This window comes from Pteropus vampyrus, unplaced genomic scaffold (assembly GCF_000151845.1).
Source record: "Pteropus vampyrus isolate Shadow unplaced genomic scaffold, Pvam_2.0 Scaffold4, whole genome shotgun sequence".
NCBI classification, from domain to species: Eukaryota; Metazoa; Chordata; class Mammalia; order Chiroptera; family Pteropodidae; genus Pteropus; species Pteropus vampyrus.
Window position 1 is genome coordinate 15,672,252 of NW_011888785.1, and position 17,057 is coordinate 15,689,308.

The following is a 17,057-nucleotide window of genomic DNA, read 5'->3' on the forward strand; positions in this document are numbered from 1 at the left end:
ATGTCTCTTAAAACATCTTTTAAGGAACGTGAGGAACATAAGTTTTAGCCAATTATTTATTTATTTATTCATTCATTCATTCATTTATTTATTTACAGCCTTTTAAACAAAGTATTATTGATCCTTATGAAAACGAAACTTCCAAAAATGACTGGAAAATTGTACTATATGAACATAAGAAGCATAACTTTTTAACTTTTATAAAGAACAAAATTCCAATCAACAGATTAACTTTGCTCTTCTTTGAAGAAACGCAACATACAGGTTTAGTATTACAGAGTTAAATTTCAGATGATGTTGTTAATGAAAATATTTAACCAGCTTGAACAATACATGTGCAGAAATGAACTGAAAAAAGACCAGAAGCCTAGATATAAGATATTTATGGATAAATCTAGTCCTGTGATTTATATATATTCTCTCATTTAATCTGCACAACAATCCCACCTGCGTTTTACAGTAAAGACACACAGGCTTTGAAAGTTTATTTTGGGAAGGCTTAATGATATATTTAGAAAATTCTGAAGACAAACTTCTGTTTGAATCTTGACTTGAACACTTAACTAGCTAACAGCTACTTAAAATTGTTGAGATTTTTTTTCCCCCCCAATATGTAAAAGTAGATCATTAAGCCTCCAATGCTGAGCTATTACAAAAATAGGGTGACAAAATATATAAAATACATTCGATATTTGCTAAATAATAGGTATTCGGTATAATGCAGCCATCATCATTGTTACTAATTTGCCTAGAATCACCCAGCTGTACTTAGTTCCAAAAATCTTTTCCTTCTTTTAAAAGTACTTAATAAAATTACATAAAGTATAAAAATTGGAAAGTAAGCAGAAAACTACAAAGAAGAAAATACAAAGATGAATGCAATCTTCAAACCCTGTAATAATCGCTGTTATTTTATTGGCATATTTTCTTCCTATATTTATAGAGCCTACTTTTAAGTGCAAAACTGGATTATGCTGCATAATAAAGCTGGAATTTTTTTCTTTTGTACCTTAACTTTTATCATGAGCATTTCCCCATTTGACTAAATATCCCTTGAACACATAATTTTAATAATATCTAAGTCTGACAAACATAATAATTTAGCCCTTTATTGCTTTACACAAGTTAGTTCTAATTTGTCCACTATTATGAATAAACGTGTATTTTTGAACCTATACTTTTTTCCCCCACAGGGTATTACAAGCCATGCAGCAATATCTGTTTTCAGCAAAGCCTCTACCTATTACTATACACGTCAACATTCAAGTTCCGGATTGCATCTGGAAAAAAGAATTCATTTATACAGTATATATTTTTAGCTACTGATATTGAATCTTAGCATTAAGTACATTCCATTGCCATAGTGACGAAATGTAATTAAGGTTAAGGGCTTCCTCATGTCTACTGTCTGTTGTCCAAGCTCAGAGAATGGAAAGTCTCCGACATCAGAAACAAGAACCTGAATCCTGTATGTCTGACTTAATGCTTTTGAATTCACTTTACATTCTGTATATCTTAACGAGGTAATAAAGGACAAAGGAATATAATAACCTTTAACATCTAAAAAAAGACATGAAGGATTGAGATTTGAGCCACCTATGCTTCCCAGCATCCTGAAGAAATGGCAATAGGATGAACATAAGTACTGCAGTGACTCTTTTTCAAATTGAAAAGTTAGGACATGATTCAAAACATGATCCAACAATTTGGCACAATGCCTGATATGAAAAATCCAAAGTGCATGACTTCCATGGCAAATACATAAAATTCAAGTCTTCTTGGGCCAAGAGAAAAAGAAAAAGAGTATGAGAGCAAGGTGCCTTTGTGGGACCTGAATGCTTCAATTAAGGTAGTTATTAAGCACTGGTACACAAAAACACTAAAACCTACAAAACTCTCAAAAATCAAAACAGGACAAAGTCCTCTCAGTCCAGGTTGTTATAAGGGGAATAGAGATTGACCTTTCTTGGAGAATATGAAAGAAGCTACGGTATAAAGTTATAAATCATGATATAGAGTCATCTAAAAGCAAGATGCACATCAAAGTATTACTATGACTTAGGAAACATCACATTCAATGGCAGCAATTAATTCATATACTCTACAGAAGATTAAAGGCTGCTTAATTATTTCCAAAATAACACATGAACTTAGGAACTAGAATATTTGCCAGAGGAAGTATGTTATAATAAAAATCAAACAGTAATTTCAAATTAAAAAGAGGCAGAGAACATATTATTTTTAGAAAAAAGGAGAAGCAGAATAATAAGGGTTAGAAATCAATGACTGGTAGCCTATGCTAGAAGCACATGATTGTCAGGTGTACTTCTCAGAGGAAAGGCATGCTCCTCTATGCAGATAAAATAATAAATTCAGGCAACAAATATAGAGCACTTACAATGTGCCAGGCATTATTCTAGTTGTAGGGGAATACAGCAGGAACAAAATAAATGAAAATCCCTGTCCCCATTGTGTTTACACTCTATATGTAAGAATGTAAGGTGTTATTTAAAAAATAATAAAGCCAAGAAGAGGACAGTTTTAAGAAGTTGTAATTTTTAAAAGAATGATCAGGAAAGGTGACACCTGAATAAAAGAGGTAAAAGTACTGAGCCGTGTGATATCTAGGGGTAAGAGTATTCCAGAAGAAACAGCCAGTGAAAAGGAGCATGCCTTCTTTTCATGTGTTCAAGGAACCGAAAGGAGGCCAGTGTTACTATAGTGTAGAGTGAGGAAGAATGTAGTATCCGAAGTCAAGAGTCAGCTTTTATTTTGGGTGAAAAGGGAAGCCACTAGAGGGTGTTTAGAAAAGGAATGAAATGACCTGACTTACATTTAACTAGATCACCCAGGCTGCCTGTCTAAGAAGACTAATGAGAGTGGCAGCAAAGCCAGAATCAGGGAGACTATTTAGGAAGTGGCGGTACTAATCCAAATAAAAGATGATGGTAGCTTGGACTTAGGAGGTAGCAGTGGAGATGGTGAATAAATGATCAGATTCTGGATGTACTCTGAAGGTAAGAACCTATAGAGTTTGCTGACAGGTGAGAAAAAAGAAAAGATAAGAATGATTCCAAGGTTCTTGGCCTGAGTACCTGGAAGGATGGAGTTACCATTACTAAGAGGGAAGCCTGTAGGAGGTGAGGTGTGAGTGGTAAGGAAGGAGATCTGCTTTATTTGAACATGTTACATTTGAAAGGCCTATTAGATGTCATATAGGCCAAAGGATATACAAGTCTGAAGCCAAGGAGAAATTTGGAAGTAGACAATGTATAATTCTAGACTTTTTGAATAAACAATTTAATATTAAGATATAAACCCACTGATGTTTCCACATATTTTCCCAATTTTAAAATGCTGAGATTTTTCTCCTATCTAATCTAGCCTACTGAATTATTAATTATTTAATATATACATGGTAAACAGGATATAAAAATTAGAAATTCGATTAGGGAGAAAGTATATACAGACTACGCCAAGGATAAAGGGTTTGAATAAGGACGGTGGTGAGAGGAATCATGAAGAAAGTTAAATAATTACTTATATGACTTTTAGGTTACAAACTAGCACAGTGACATTACGGTACATGCTATATGTGTTTGATGCTTGATGTGTTTGATGCTATCTAGATTTAAGGGCACAAAATTTCCAAATGAAGATAGGTCTCTTTTATATATATCATAGTCTAGATAGAAGGTAGATGAGAGAAGCTCCCGAGCAAATGGGCCTGAACCCTGTTTTCTCCCACTCCAATCCATTCCCCCTTCCCCAACCCCGAATGATATTCTTCCTATAGTATGTCTGTGCAATTTTGTCTTTACCTTCTCTAATGAGATAAGGTTTTGAATTATAGATTAATTTCATTCATTTTATTATCTCCCCCATCGGAGTTCCTCATCTAGAGAACTCTGAACACAGAAAAATGAGTTGAGAAACTATTTTAAAAATTTTCCCAATGTTTGCATAAGACACGTACCATTCAAGAGGCATGAGAGAAATAAATTAATTTCATACAATAGATGCCAGCATCACCAGTAGCACTTGTGAATCTGTTAGAACTGAAAACTCTCAGGTTCCATTCCAGACTTACCTAGTCAGAAACTCTGGGGGTGGCGCTCAACAATCGATGCATTAATAAGCTCTACCCGTGATTCTGACACGTGCTACACTTTGAGAACCTCTCTAGCTTGGTACATTAAGGCTCAAGGGATGTCAGATGAAAAAGGCTACTAGACTATAAAATTCTTGATCATAGTAATCTTATTATTTTTCACTTTTGATTATCTTATGTATTTGGCATTTAAACCACACTCAAAGAGTTTTTGAGTAGTTAAAAAACCAGAAGTACCCCATCCCTCTGAATTTCATTATTTTCCTTCATTCTGTGATATCAACTTATCAGCCCAACCTTTATCCTTCCTTCCTAGTCCTCCCAATTCTATAGAAAAAGTAATTTTTTTCCAGTCAGGATACCATATCCTAACTTTTAAAGAAATTTTGTGGATGTCATGTCAAGACACATTTCAGAGCAAGAAGAATCCTCCAAAGATGATTCATCCAGGTGTATCAAATTACAAGAGAGAAAATTGAGGCCCAGAGAGATCACATGGCAAGCACACCCTTAGAAAATTAGACACCAAAGGATAAAATTGTTACCTTTAGCCATCTCTATTTGGCCTGAATCAAAATAGCTAGTTTAATAGATTGAAATAAAGTAAGGCGTTAGAAAGATTGAGAGACAGAATAAGCTTTAGTTTTACAACTGCTTTCTAGAAATAAATATAAACATATTATCGAAAACCAACACTGCTTTATTTATTAGCATTGGTACATGCTCTTTTCCCATTCCTTGCTCTGTATATTAACAATTGGGAAAACACTTTTGATATTAATAAGAATGCCACGCAGCTATCTGGTGACATGGCATGCTATGCCAGAGTTTTGTCTTCCACTCTCCTATCAGTTCAATACTAAGTTTCTCAGAAACTAATTTCAAGACTATTCACAACTATTTCATTCAGAGAATGCAGCAATTTTTCTGACCAGCATTTATCTTCCTGGTTATACTCCATCCAACACAGAAACTGCCTGGAGAAAGCCTGAAGCTCCTTTGATATTTCATGTCCCAAGCTGAAAACCATTTTAACTTCACAAGGTTCTGAAGTAACTGAACTAAGCAACACACTAATAAATAAGTTAAGGGGAAATAAGTGCAGTAGAAGGCAGAGCAGCATATATGGAAAAAATACATGCTTTGAATCCACGAAGATGTTCTGAGTTCAGGTTTTAATTCTAGTCCTCGGTTGCCCTCATTTTATAGGACAGATACTATATTAGTATGTTGCCTCATGTTGTTGGTATCGAGTCGTTATTTAAAACCACTAACTCCTTGAGAACACGAATTATGTTTTATATATCTCTGACCCCCCCATACACATTATATTCACATAGGTACTCAATATTTACCTAAAGCATTTCCCCGCCACCACTACCACTTCAACTAGCTTAACTTTATCAAATCTGATCTTATCCAATACCCTTTAAAACCTTCCCAAGAGGACTTAAGAAAAAGTCCCCACCAGAATTTATCTCATCATAGCCTATCTCTGATAATTCAGACGTATCTTTGAACTACTAAAGCTCCTGGAAAGTTCTTCTCATCCCCCAATAAGCTAACTCCCACTAGTCACTCAGCTTAGAAATTATTTTTCTATCAAGTTCCCTGATCATACTTCCCCAGTCCTGGACTAACACTGATATCCTTCCACCCTAACTTGATAATATACCCGATTACCATCAATATTCTAATGAAATGTTTAACTGCTTCCCCAATTATCTGGTAAACCTCTTGAGGACAAGGATCACACCATATTCAGTTTTATATCCAGTGCTTACCATAGTTACTGGCACATAAAATGCCTTTAATTAATATGTTTTATTGATGATAGTAATAAAGTTCTTATTCTCAACATTAGTTTCCAATTTGGAAATATAAACATGTTTATTTCAATGTTTTCTTGTAAATAACTTTGGGGAAAAAACACATGGCTGTCCAATAGGTTAAAGAAAAAGACTGTGAAGCCTTAGTCTGTACACACATTTATTATAACACAGAAAGCAAATTCAGCATTATTTTTTTCAAAGAACAGAAAAAATATTTCAAAATAACTTGCTATTATGGGGAACCTGCTTTGTTTTGCCCCCATCCTCAGAGGTTATAGTCACCAAACTGGAATTGATCCTCAGTTAAAACAAGCAGAGCCATGGATGATGATAGAAGAAATAGAAGTTGCTGCTCCGTCTGAAACAAAAGGTAACAAGCAGCTGCTATGGATAACTAAACAGAAAGATAAATGAGTTTGCATTCCTGACAGCATTATGGAGCCACCATAAAAGCATCCTTGGATAGCTCCCTCTAATTTCTCATTACTTAAGGAAAACGAACAACCTAATTTGTTTATACCATTCTTTTTTTGATTATCTTTCCTAATTGATAGGAAAGACGATACAAAGTTAGAAGAAAGTTAGAAAAAGGTTTATAAAACCTAAAATAGGAGATATACTCAAGACAGGAACATCAGAAGCAATATAGAAAAAAACATAAATGATTACATGAAATATCAAAAAAAGTATGGTAAATAAACGATACCATAAACTAAGAAAAAAAAAAACCAAAAGACAGAATGATAAAACATATTTGCAAAGAAAGCTAAAAGATTATAATTATAACATATCAAAGAGAAGTGACAAATTGATAAAAAAAAACTCATAGAAAAAATGAGTGAAGATATGAATAAGCAATTCAGAGAATTGAAAAATCAAAAGAACCAACAAATGTATCGAAAGATGCTCAGCTTCACAAGTTGTTAGGAAAATGCAGAATTAAGCACCATAAGAAATATTTTTTTACCCATTTTATTGTCAAAAAAATCAGTGATAGTGAGTTTATGGGGGAAATTGTTACTCTCAGACATTAATGATGATGCTAAGAATTGTCTCAACATTTCTGGAAAATAATCTGTCATCTATTAAAATTTAATTCGTATATAAGATGTACAAGATAGTCACTGTAATATTGTTCATATGTCCGAAATGAACACAGATATGGTTTCAGGTATCTATTGTTTCAGAACAAACCACCCCAAACTTAGTGCCTCAAAATCATGTTATTTCTCACAATTTTGTTGGTTGGCTGGGCAGTTCCTTTGCAGGTACATTCAGCTAAAGGGTCAGCTGGGCTAGTAGATCCAAGATAGCCCACTTTCACGTCTACTGGTTGATGCGGATGGTCAACTGGGGCATCTTACTTTTTTCCAATTTGAGAATATAAACATGTTTATTTCAATGTTTTCTTGTAAATAACTTTGGGAAAAAAACACATGGCTGTCCAATAGTTTAAAGCCCTCTCATCCTCCTACAGGCTAAACCAGCTTCCTTAAACGGCAGCTGCAGGAAAGTATTCCTTGAAGGCCTCTTAAGGACTAAGCTCCAGAACTCACATATCGTTTCCACTATATTCATTGGTCAAAACAAATTACAGGGTCAGCCAAGACTCAAGGGATGGTGAAATAGGTTCTACCTCTAGATGGGAGAAGCAGCAAAGTCCTATTACAAAGAGGAATGCATACCAGAATGGGAGGAATTTATGGTTGTTATTCATTCTACCACAGGTAGGTAGGGGTGTGTGTGCCTGTCCGGCTGTACACACGGACACACACACACACACACACACACACACACACACACACACACACACAAATAGAATACTACATAGTTGTCAAAAAAACAAAGATGTAGAACATTTAATATAGTGTGCTGTTATTTGTATATGGGGGAAATTATGTATATAGTTCATCATATATATATGTATGTTTGTAAATCCTGGTAATATAGTTAAAAATTAACTAATGAAAATACTGGGCTATGCAAAATAGTTAGCATGCTGGCTGAGGATATAAGACACTAAGGGCATTTTAGGAAGGCCAGCAGCGATGCGGGCCAACTGGCCATGGCAAGGATAATGGGGTACTGTGTGGGGACAGAGAGATGCACAGAGTTGTGGATCCTGTAAGAAGTGGTAGACCCACAAAGAGGAACAGGCCAGAAGGCCCAGCAGTCAATGACAAAGTGGTAAAGGGAGATACAGGGTGGTCTACATGACAGGGAAAATGGTAACACACTGAGCAAATAAATAACAGAGCCAGGCAAATCATAACCATATTGAAGCTAAGATGAAGTCAAGTTTCTTATTGCCAGATAAGGCATTTATAAACATGGAAAAGAAGAAGGCTAGAAAGAACCCTGGGGAACTGGACTGGAAGTATAGGAACATAACTTACGGTTTTATAATATATATATATATATACAGGTATAGAAATAATTATGGATGTACATAAGTGCGTATTACATATACATATATAAGTATGTGTATATATACAAACTATACTCATGTACTCATACATTTCCTAGTTCCTATAAGCAATGACACCCCAGTAGCAATGAGTGCACTAAGCCCTTAAATCTTTGATTTTAAATACCATCCTTTACAAAAACGAACAAAAACAACAACAAAAAACAAATGAGGCTCCTTGGAGAAATGGCTGATTCCAGGACTAGACCAGGCAAAGTACAAGATGAACCAGGAACAGCATGTTCTGCCAAAAATACACAATGAATGAGAAGGGCACATGATAAACAAGAATAGGAGCCAGCTTAAAGAGGCTCCCACTGGCTAAATTGTGGACAATTTAAATGGCAAAATAAATAATAGTAAATCACAACACACTAAACAAAATTGAAATCCATGAGTCCTTACTGATTTAATAAATGAATAAATAAATAGGAGAGAAAGGAAAGTTCTACTTTACAATACAATATCAAAGAATACATGTAGAAGGAACAATAGAAATAGAGAAATATCATTTGGCAATCACATCATAAAAACGGTTAATTTAGGTGGAAGATATCACTGACACCCACACTATAGCTAATGAATAGAAGATGATGCTGGCATAATTTTGGAATATCTCCCCATAAATACTGATCAAATATGAAAGGACACCAATATGACCAAGGCGATAATCACCAGTAGTGGCAAGATTTGACACTAATTGCCTCTGGATGTAATGCACTGAGGTCACAACCCTATTTGTCGCATTCTTGCCAGACATGTATGACCAATCATGGAGTCATGAGGAAATGTCACATGGATCTAGGTTGAGGGTCATCCTAAAAAATGTAGGGCTTGTACTTTCTAAAACTATTAAAAACATGAAAGGTAGGGAAAAATATGGCTGAAGAAGTCTGAAGAGACATGACAACTAAATACAACATGTATTCCTGGATAGTATCCTGGACCAGAAAAGAGATATTGATGGGATAGTCGATGAAATTTGATGAAATTTGAATAGGACTAGATAGTAGTGTTGTACCAATGCTTATGTTCTGATTTGGAGGGTTATATGCTGGTTATATAAGAGAATACCCTGTTTCTGAGATAGAGACACTAAGTGTTTATGGGTGAGGGGACATGTCTGTAGCCTGCTCCAAAAGGTTCAGAAAAAAACTATGATAATGGGTATGTATTTATACACACACGCATATATAATATATGTATAGAGATAGAAAGATAGAGGGTGGGCAAAGAAGAAAAGTAATAAAAAATTAACAATGGTGGAATCTGGGTGAAGGAGTACTTTGTACTGTTCTGGAATCTTTTCTGTAAGTTTGAAATTATTTCAAAATAATTTTTTTAAAATCTGAAATAAATATATGATATAGAACATCTACTACTAGAGCAAATGACAACTGGCTATTGTCTGAGGCCACAAAATAGAATGAAAATCCTGGCTTAAAGTTTATTTATATACCTTCCTTTACAATACTCTGAGGGAATACATTATCATGGAAGGCAGTGTTTGTATGCCTGTTTGGAGAAGAGCATCTCGATATTTTCAAATCAACCTTCCTTTCTCTTCAAGGACTTTAAACAGGCATTTTATAGTTTGAGAAAAAGAATCTTGACTTATTCATCTTTGTGGTCCCAGCACCTAATACATTTATAATTTAGTCACTGTTCTGTCCTTGAACAGGAATTCTACCCCTAATATTGTTCCTGTCAGAATATACAGTGACCTGAGTATCAAGGATTCTGCTACATTGAAAAGGAGAAACTGTCTATGTCAAGTTAAAATATATATGTCAGACTGAGGGCAGAAAAAAATCAAGGACTACCTCTCTTAGGAACTTAGAGAAAGAATAATTATCTGTCTAACGGTCCTAAAAACAGAAGAGTATGTAACCAGTAGCAAAAGGTCTTAGTTTAAAGGATGGCAAACTGTTGGCAGTTTTTGGTAAAACAACAACAACAACAACAAAATATTTAGAATACAAATGAGGATTTGGCAAAAAGTGTTGACAGTGGAAGATACATCATCTTTCAAATGTTTTGAGAGGGTCTGAAAAATGATGAGACTGAACCATACTAAATTGCTGATAAAGCACATATTCCACTAATAGATGAGGAAGATCATTTTTAAATCGGAAAGAATACATTTTCATTACAGAAACCAAAACTCTTCAAGGTATTTAGATGTATGTCAAAATTAGACTAAAAAAGAAATTAAAGCTGAATATACCTCAATACTCTCTCCTTCCTGAATAATACACACATTTTTTAGTACATGTGATAAGCTCTTGGTCCCACTGCTGAACTAGAAAAAAGTTATATGTGCCTGAAGACCTATGTTACAGTTAATTATAATGAACTTCGGAATTGTCTTTTCAAAGGTTTAAACAACTGAAAATTACATTTTGATAGCAATTCATCTACTTTAGAAAACAAAAGGAATTAATACCTTATGAAATTAGAATCTTTCTATTCAAAGCATTATTCGGGACTTAAGATCTATTGTAACTATATTACAACTTCTGCTTAAGGAGAAATCAAGAGGTCAAATCTTTTCTAGCATACTATAAATAAAACAACATTCAGCATCACTATAAATCAGAATGTATAAATAAATGAAGATAAAATACTTCTTAGGACTGTTCGCAGAATTAAATAAGATAATGTATATAATGCACTTAGCATGGTAGCCAGCAAGAATTAAGCACTCAATAAACAGCATTTACTGTACTTACTATTATAGAAACGACATGAAACACAGACAAGTGACTTAAAAACCTATTAGAGAAGTCTGTAAAGGCAGATGGACAGACTCAGTTAAATACTTAGATTGTCAAATTCAATGAGGAAAACAATCTTATTTATCCTTGTAGTCCCAGAATCTAACACAGTGCCTAGCACACATAGTAAGTATTCAATGAAGGTTTACTGAAATGAAGTATGAAAATAAGTTCTCTAGAAAATAAAAAAAAAAGAGGTAGTTTGAGGTTGTTTGTAAAATAAATTGAGTACTAAAATTAGCAAGTCACTTCAAGAACAGAAACAAAATACCTAAGCATTTTTAGAACCATGCATAGAAACTCTTTTCAGACTGGTCTTTTTAATAATGACTGAGCCACTCTCAAATGTTTTGGCAAATGTGTCATATATAAAGTCTAATATTAGACATAAGTATTTTTAAATTTCATCTTAAAAAATGGGTCCTCAAAGGTGGAAAAAGTACCCAAAGCACTGAGGAATCTTTTCTAACTTCCATTCAAGAAGAATCAGATAAATTTAATTCATAGTTATTCCATCTATTTATACATGAAAATTAAACTTTTACCTACAATTAAGTTAAAAATACACATATTTCACTTTCACCAGTTCAAGTGCACATCTCAGCAAAAGAGGGAAGAAAATCTACTCTCTCAAAAGTGGGCAGTGCTACAGAAGTAAAAAAGAATAGCTAACAAAACTCTCCCATGTCTCAGCAGCCACCTGTGAGAGCCCACACTTTAGGGCACAGTCTGCTGGGTTTCAGAAACCTTTCATAATGAAGACTCAAAATTCTCAGAGCAGCGGGCAAGGGAAAAAGAGTAATATGAAACTATAGTCCTATCTTCCATACCCTACCTCCAAGGATAACAGGGATCAGTGGACTTAGAAAAAAAAAAAAAAAAGACCTTTCCAAGTTATTGCCCATCACCTCACTACAGCACCCCACTCTTCATATTTGGAAACTGATCAACTTTAGAAAAGCAAAAACTACACCCTTAATAATATACTCTACACAGTGCTTGGCTTCAGAAACTAATCAGTAAAGTACATCCCTAGAGAGCTGGATCTGCATCTCCTGAGCCTACTTCAAACTAAAATCTGTGAACGGTATGAAGTTACAAATCAAATAATAGCCCCAAATTAACTGCTCAAAGGAGGTTTTGAAAAAAAAAAATCATTAAACACACCTACCTTTAACAAAATGATGTTTTCAGAAAAAAAAATGCTAACGGTTAATATTACAGAAGTTAACAGAATAATAACCAAGAATCTGTAATACACAAAGTAAAATTATTCTTATCATTTGCTTCCTAAAGTGCCTTGAAAAGTATCAAATGCATAAAGGCATGTAAGAGCTATTGTCCAGTTACTGGCAGCATTAAAACTATTTTTAAATCTAATTTCTGGAAAGTTCTGCAGTGGCAGATTAAAAAGCAAACCAAATTTTCATGAGAAAAAGTGCCTACTCCAAAATCTGGAAATAGTTAATTTCTTTTTTAAACTAAGAAGCAGGAAAGAAGGTCATAAGCATCACCGTTTGTAACATCTGTAGGTGGTTGGTCCAAATCAGTGAAAAAGGTCTCAGAATTAAGGATTTAAAATAATATCAAATATAATCTGACATGATATTTAAAAATCACTTTAGTGGGTTTTTTTTTTACTAACAAAATGAAATCTTCTAATGCAAAGATTTCACATCATACACATACTTTGTAAATTAAGAACTGTAAATCCAAAACACTAAAAATTATCAAAAGGTACCCAAAACACATTTGAAACATGACTTCTGTTTTCACATTCATTTCTCAGATCTACTAGTAAAGCTCTTACGGCAATTGGTCTTCATTTCAATAAAAGATTGTTCAATATGCCGTTCCGTATGAATAGAGCTTGTGAGACTAATTCTGAAAACCTCCTCACGAGATGCTTAATTACTGCTCTAGTTCCAATTTCCTGCTACTCAAACAGCGACATACAGAAAACAGCTTATACACATTTAGGAAGGGAGAGGAATAAAGGTCCAAGAGAGAGGCCCATTCTTTTGTTTTGGTGGCAGAAGCTGCAAAAATAAAGGTTCACAAGAACCATCTGCACCTCTCCCCACCCATCCAAGCCCTGCAGAGCACTTTCATCCATCCGTTCAAGACTCTAGCCCTCGTGATGGGCAGGCTTTCCTGCCCTCAAGATTCCGTGGCTTTCCACATCTCAAAGGATGGGCGGAGGAGGCTCTAAAGTCCAAGGTACAGAAAGAAAAATTGGGAGGACACAGATCCTTTGAGGGCAGTGACAAGGAGATGCATCCAGAATGGGGAGGATGGGACGCACCACGGAGACCAGAGGCTTGCAAATTCATTGGCAAAGAAAAAAAAAAAAAAAAAAACCAATGGGGCAGACAGAGGATACTGCCCGTTCAGGAATGGGGACAGACAGACAAACAATCCTCCTCAAAAGCAGGGAGGCATATTTGGGGGAGACGCGGGAGGGCGTGAACTAGGCAGCGCTGAACTCTGAGCCCAAAATGGGTTGAGACAGCCTTAAACAGACCCGCACAGCGAAGGCGAGACTTACGGTTACTTCCCCGGCTGAGGGTAAGGGTCGGATGGACCCCGCAGCTCCGCAATCCTGCCACCGCCGTGGCCGCCCCTGCCTCTCCTGCGGAGCCGGTGACCTCAGGTACCCTCCCCGCCCCACCCACCCGGGCGGGCGCCACCCCCCTCGCCGACCCCGGTGCGCCCGCCGGGCGGAGACTGCCGGGACCGAGGGTGCGCACTGGAGATCCGCGAGGAACGCTGAGTGAACCAGAGGCGCCGGCGGCGAGGCTCAGAGTCGGCGGGCGCCCCCCATCCCTCTCCGGCCGCCGCGCTGCCTCACTCGGGGGAGGGGAAGAGGGGGCGGTGGCTCTAGCCTCCGCCTCGCGGTCAAGTCCGGCTCATGTTCCAGCCTTGTGCGCGCGCGCGCGCGAAGCCCAGCCACGCTCCTCCTTTCCCCCCGCCTCTGGCTCAGCCGCTGGCGTGCCCGTCGCCGCCACCTCAGCCCCGAGCCACCCGCCACCAGCCCCAAACAGCCAGCAGCCTCAGCAAGCAGCAGCAAGTACGGCAGTAACTCGGCCGCCGACCCGGAAGCTCTTCCGCCGCCAACCGCGAGGCTGCCAGGAGTGTGAACCCGGAAGCGGTTTCCTCGCCCCGGTAGCGGCGGGATGGAAAGCTAGGGCCTTTGAGGATCTGGAACCCTTTCGTTTCGGGAGAGTATGAGGGGTGTTTGGTGCTGAGGTGCGAGGAGAGGGAAGGACAATAAAGAGCCCGTGGGCAAGAGGCTATCCGAATCCAGACACCTGAGCTCTTGAGGCGCGGGGTGGGGAGCGCGACCGAACACGCCGGGCAGCTTCTGGTGGCGAGTAAGAGGTTTCCTGTCACAGGAAGTTGGGCCTGGCCTCTGGGAAATAGAAGGGAAGGAGGAATGAGAAAGCGGTGACGGTCCCCTGCCCCCCAGGTGGCTGTCCGACCCAGTGAGTTGAATGTAGCGACCTGGGAGGTGCTCGGCCGCCCGCAGGGGTGAGACGAGGAGCAGCAAGATCCAGACTCCGGCGAGAAAACAGAGGTGGGAGGCTGAACTATCTCGACATCTAGTTTCTCCAGGCAAGGAATTTATTTCTTACAGGCAGTTACAAAGAAGCCAAAGCCACATTTTGGGTGGCAGCTCTTTGAGCAAAGAGACACATCCTTTCCTGGTGGTGGACGGTGATAGGTGGGGAAGGAAAAACGTCCTCAACAGTGTTTACTTTTATCATTTCAGGGAAAGCGGTTCACAGCATGTATTTCCAACTCACTTCTCCTCTCTACATCTCTGTCTTTTGGCTTGCTTGCTTAGCTGTTTCTCCCCTGTGCTTGTAGCTTCACCAGAAATATTTGATCTCACTGACCGGACTCAGGATCTCGCCTCCATTCCCTCTGACTCTCTTGGAGAGCTTATGTGTCTTCACAGTTTCTCTCTTCATCTCCAGTGTTTTAACTGCTTTGATGTCCTCATTTTATTTGGGAGAGATATCACAAACTCAGAATGTTTCCATAACAATATAAAAACAAATAATTCATTCCGTGATCTTTTTCCCTTAACCTCATGTTAATGTATTAGTTGGTTCCCCCTTAGAATTGGGTTATAGAACTAAGGTAACAACTGATATGTAGCATATTTAGATACACTACTGATGAAATCATGCTCCCTAAAATAACCTCATTAAATGTACTTGTTCATTATAGGAATTCATTTGGTTCCCAGTTTCAATTATTACTTAGTTCCTTCTCTGTTAGCTAAACTTAGTATAATTGTCTTCAAAAGCGTTTGAAGATTATTAAATATCTTAAATTGCAGAATAGAATGTCGCTTAATAAAGTTGTAAAATTATGGGTGACGCTTGTTGATACTAATATGTGACAACTGGTAGAATTGGTTGAAGGGACAAAGAAAGCAAGCTGAGTTAAAAGAAGCATTGCTATTTTCTCTTATGCTTTTTATTGCTTCCTCTCTGTTTATTAGCATAAACCAATTTAAGTAGCAAAAGATTGAGGTTTTTATGGTCAAAAATCCCCGTAGGGGAATTCTTATTGATACTTAGTTGTCATCTTTTCTCTTTAATGTTATAATGCTTTAAAATTGTGGATTTGTTCCAGGAAAATGGGGAAGTGGGAAGTAACTTAGCCACTCTTTTTTTCTTCTGTAAAATGAGAATAACAGTAATACCTACATCATCAGGTTTGAGGAAATAAAATGAGGGTGTATGTATAGCACTTAGCACAGTATCTAGCACATAATAAGCAATAATGCAGTAAAGCAATAACACCTATAAAGGTGTTAGTCATATTTTAAAAGCACGTGAAGTGTTATATTTAGAAAATGAAAGCAATAAAAACTTAAGGACAACTTGATAAAACCGTTTTGGCTGGTGGAGATAAAAAAATGCGTTTTTTCAGTGATTTTCAACTATGTGGACAATAAGATTTTTTTGGTTTGGTTATTTGAAATGGGTATGGGTTTTAAAAGTTTGAAAAACGGTGTTTAAAAATGGAGGAAAGGGGATCATTTTCTGTCTCAGGAACATATTACAGAGCCCTAAAAGAACCTTCCATTTTTTGGTTTTTATTTATGAAGATACATACACTTTCTGATCATTTTTGGTAATTACTATTAGCATGCACTTTGCAAACTGGTAAATCATCGTGTTGACTCTGACTTCTGATACTAAATTTATCATACCCATATTCACATACCAAATCTTTCTTCATTGCAAAAGTGTTTTTAAGTTTGTTCATGTGTACTCTATATAGCAGATGTTTCTCATTAAAGACACTGGAATTTTGTTAACCAGGACTGTCTAGCATAGTAAAGAGATGTTAACAAACCTGCCCCTTGGAGACTAAATGGTATTTGTACACCTCCCCTCCCCTAGTCATAGTGAAAACCAGAAATGCCCCTACGTATTTTCAAATAATCCCAGGTAGGTACTTTTTGGGTAGCAGCTCTTTGAGTAAAGAGGTATGCATGCCTTTCCAAGTAGTGGATGTTGATGGGTGGTTCCCCCAATTGAGAACCACTTCTACATATTCGTAAGGTCTTATTACTTAGGTAGCTTATCATCATTTATACCTAAGCATTTTCCAGAGTAGAATGAGCTGCATAACAAAATGTGGCTCATACTTAGTAAGTTGAACCTTATCTAAAACTCAGTTTAAACATGTTTCAAACTCTATACCTTTCTCTATTATTTCTAGCTAAAATTATTCTCTTCCAATCTCTTTGCATGTGTTTCTGCCTTAATAGTTTTACTCTCATATATTAGTAGCTTTTATTCTTTTCCTAACTTAAGCCTTTGTTTTCTTCTTTCCTGTCATTAGAA

The 17,057-nt window shown here is 37.0% G+C and overlaps 2 protein-coding genes across 15 annotated transcripts in view; one reads left to right on the forward strand and one right to left on the reverse strand.

Annotated features, from left to right (window-relative positions):
- Positions 1 to 14,217, reverse strand: part of ANKIB1 (ankyrin repeat and IBR domain containing 1) — a 113,539-nt gene extending 99,322 nt beyond the window's left edge. For 2 of the 6 annotated variants that reach the window (XM_023533251.1, XM_011363772.2), the window contains exon 1: positions 13,736 to 13,875. The gene's annotated coding sequence lies outside the window, so the exon portion shown is untranslated. Of the gene's footprint in view, positions 1 to 13,735 lie in introns of all 6 variants that reach the window. The other 4 variants (XM_011363737.2, XM_011363755.2, XM_011363763.2 and 1 more) reach the window with 4 other exon arrangements.
- A 79-nt stretch (positions 14,218 to 14,296) lies between these two features.
- KRIT1 (KRIT1, ankyrin repeat containing) overlaps positions 14,297 to 17,057 on the forward strand; it is a 43,224-nt gene continuing 40,463 nt past the window's right edge. For 6 of the 9 annotated variants that reach the window (XR_002781424.1, XM_023533276.1, XM_023533267.1 and 3 more), the window contains exon 1: positions 14,297 to 14,802. The gene's annotated coding sequence lies outside the window, so the exon portion shown is untranslated. The remainder of the gene's footprint in view (positions 14,803 to 17,057) is intronic. The other 3 variants (XM_023533264.1, XM_023533253.1, XM_023533284.1) reach the window with 2 other exon arrangements.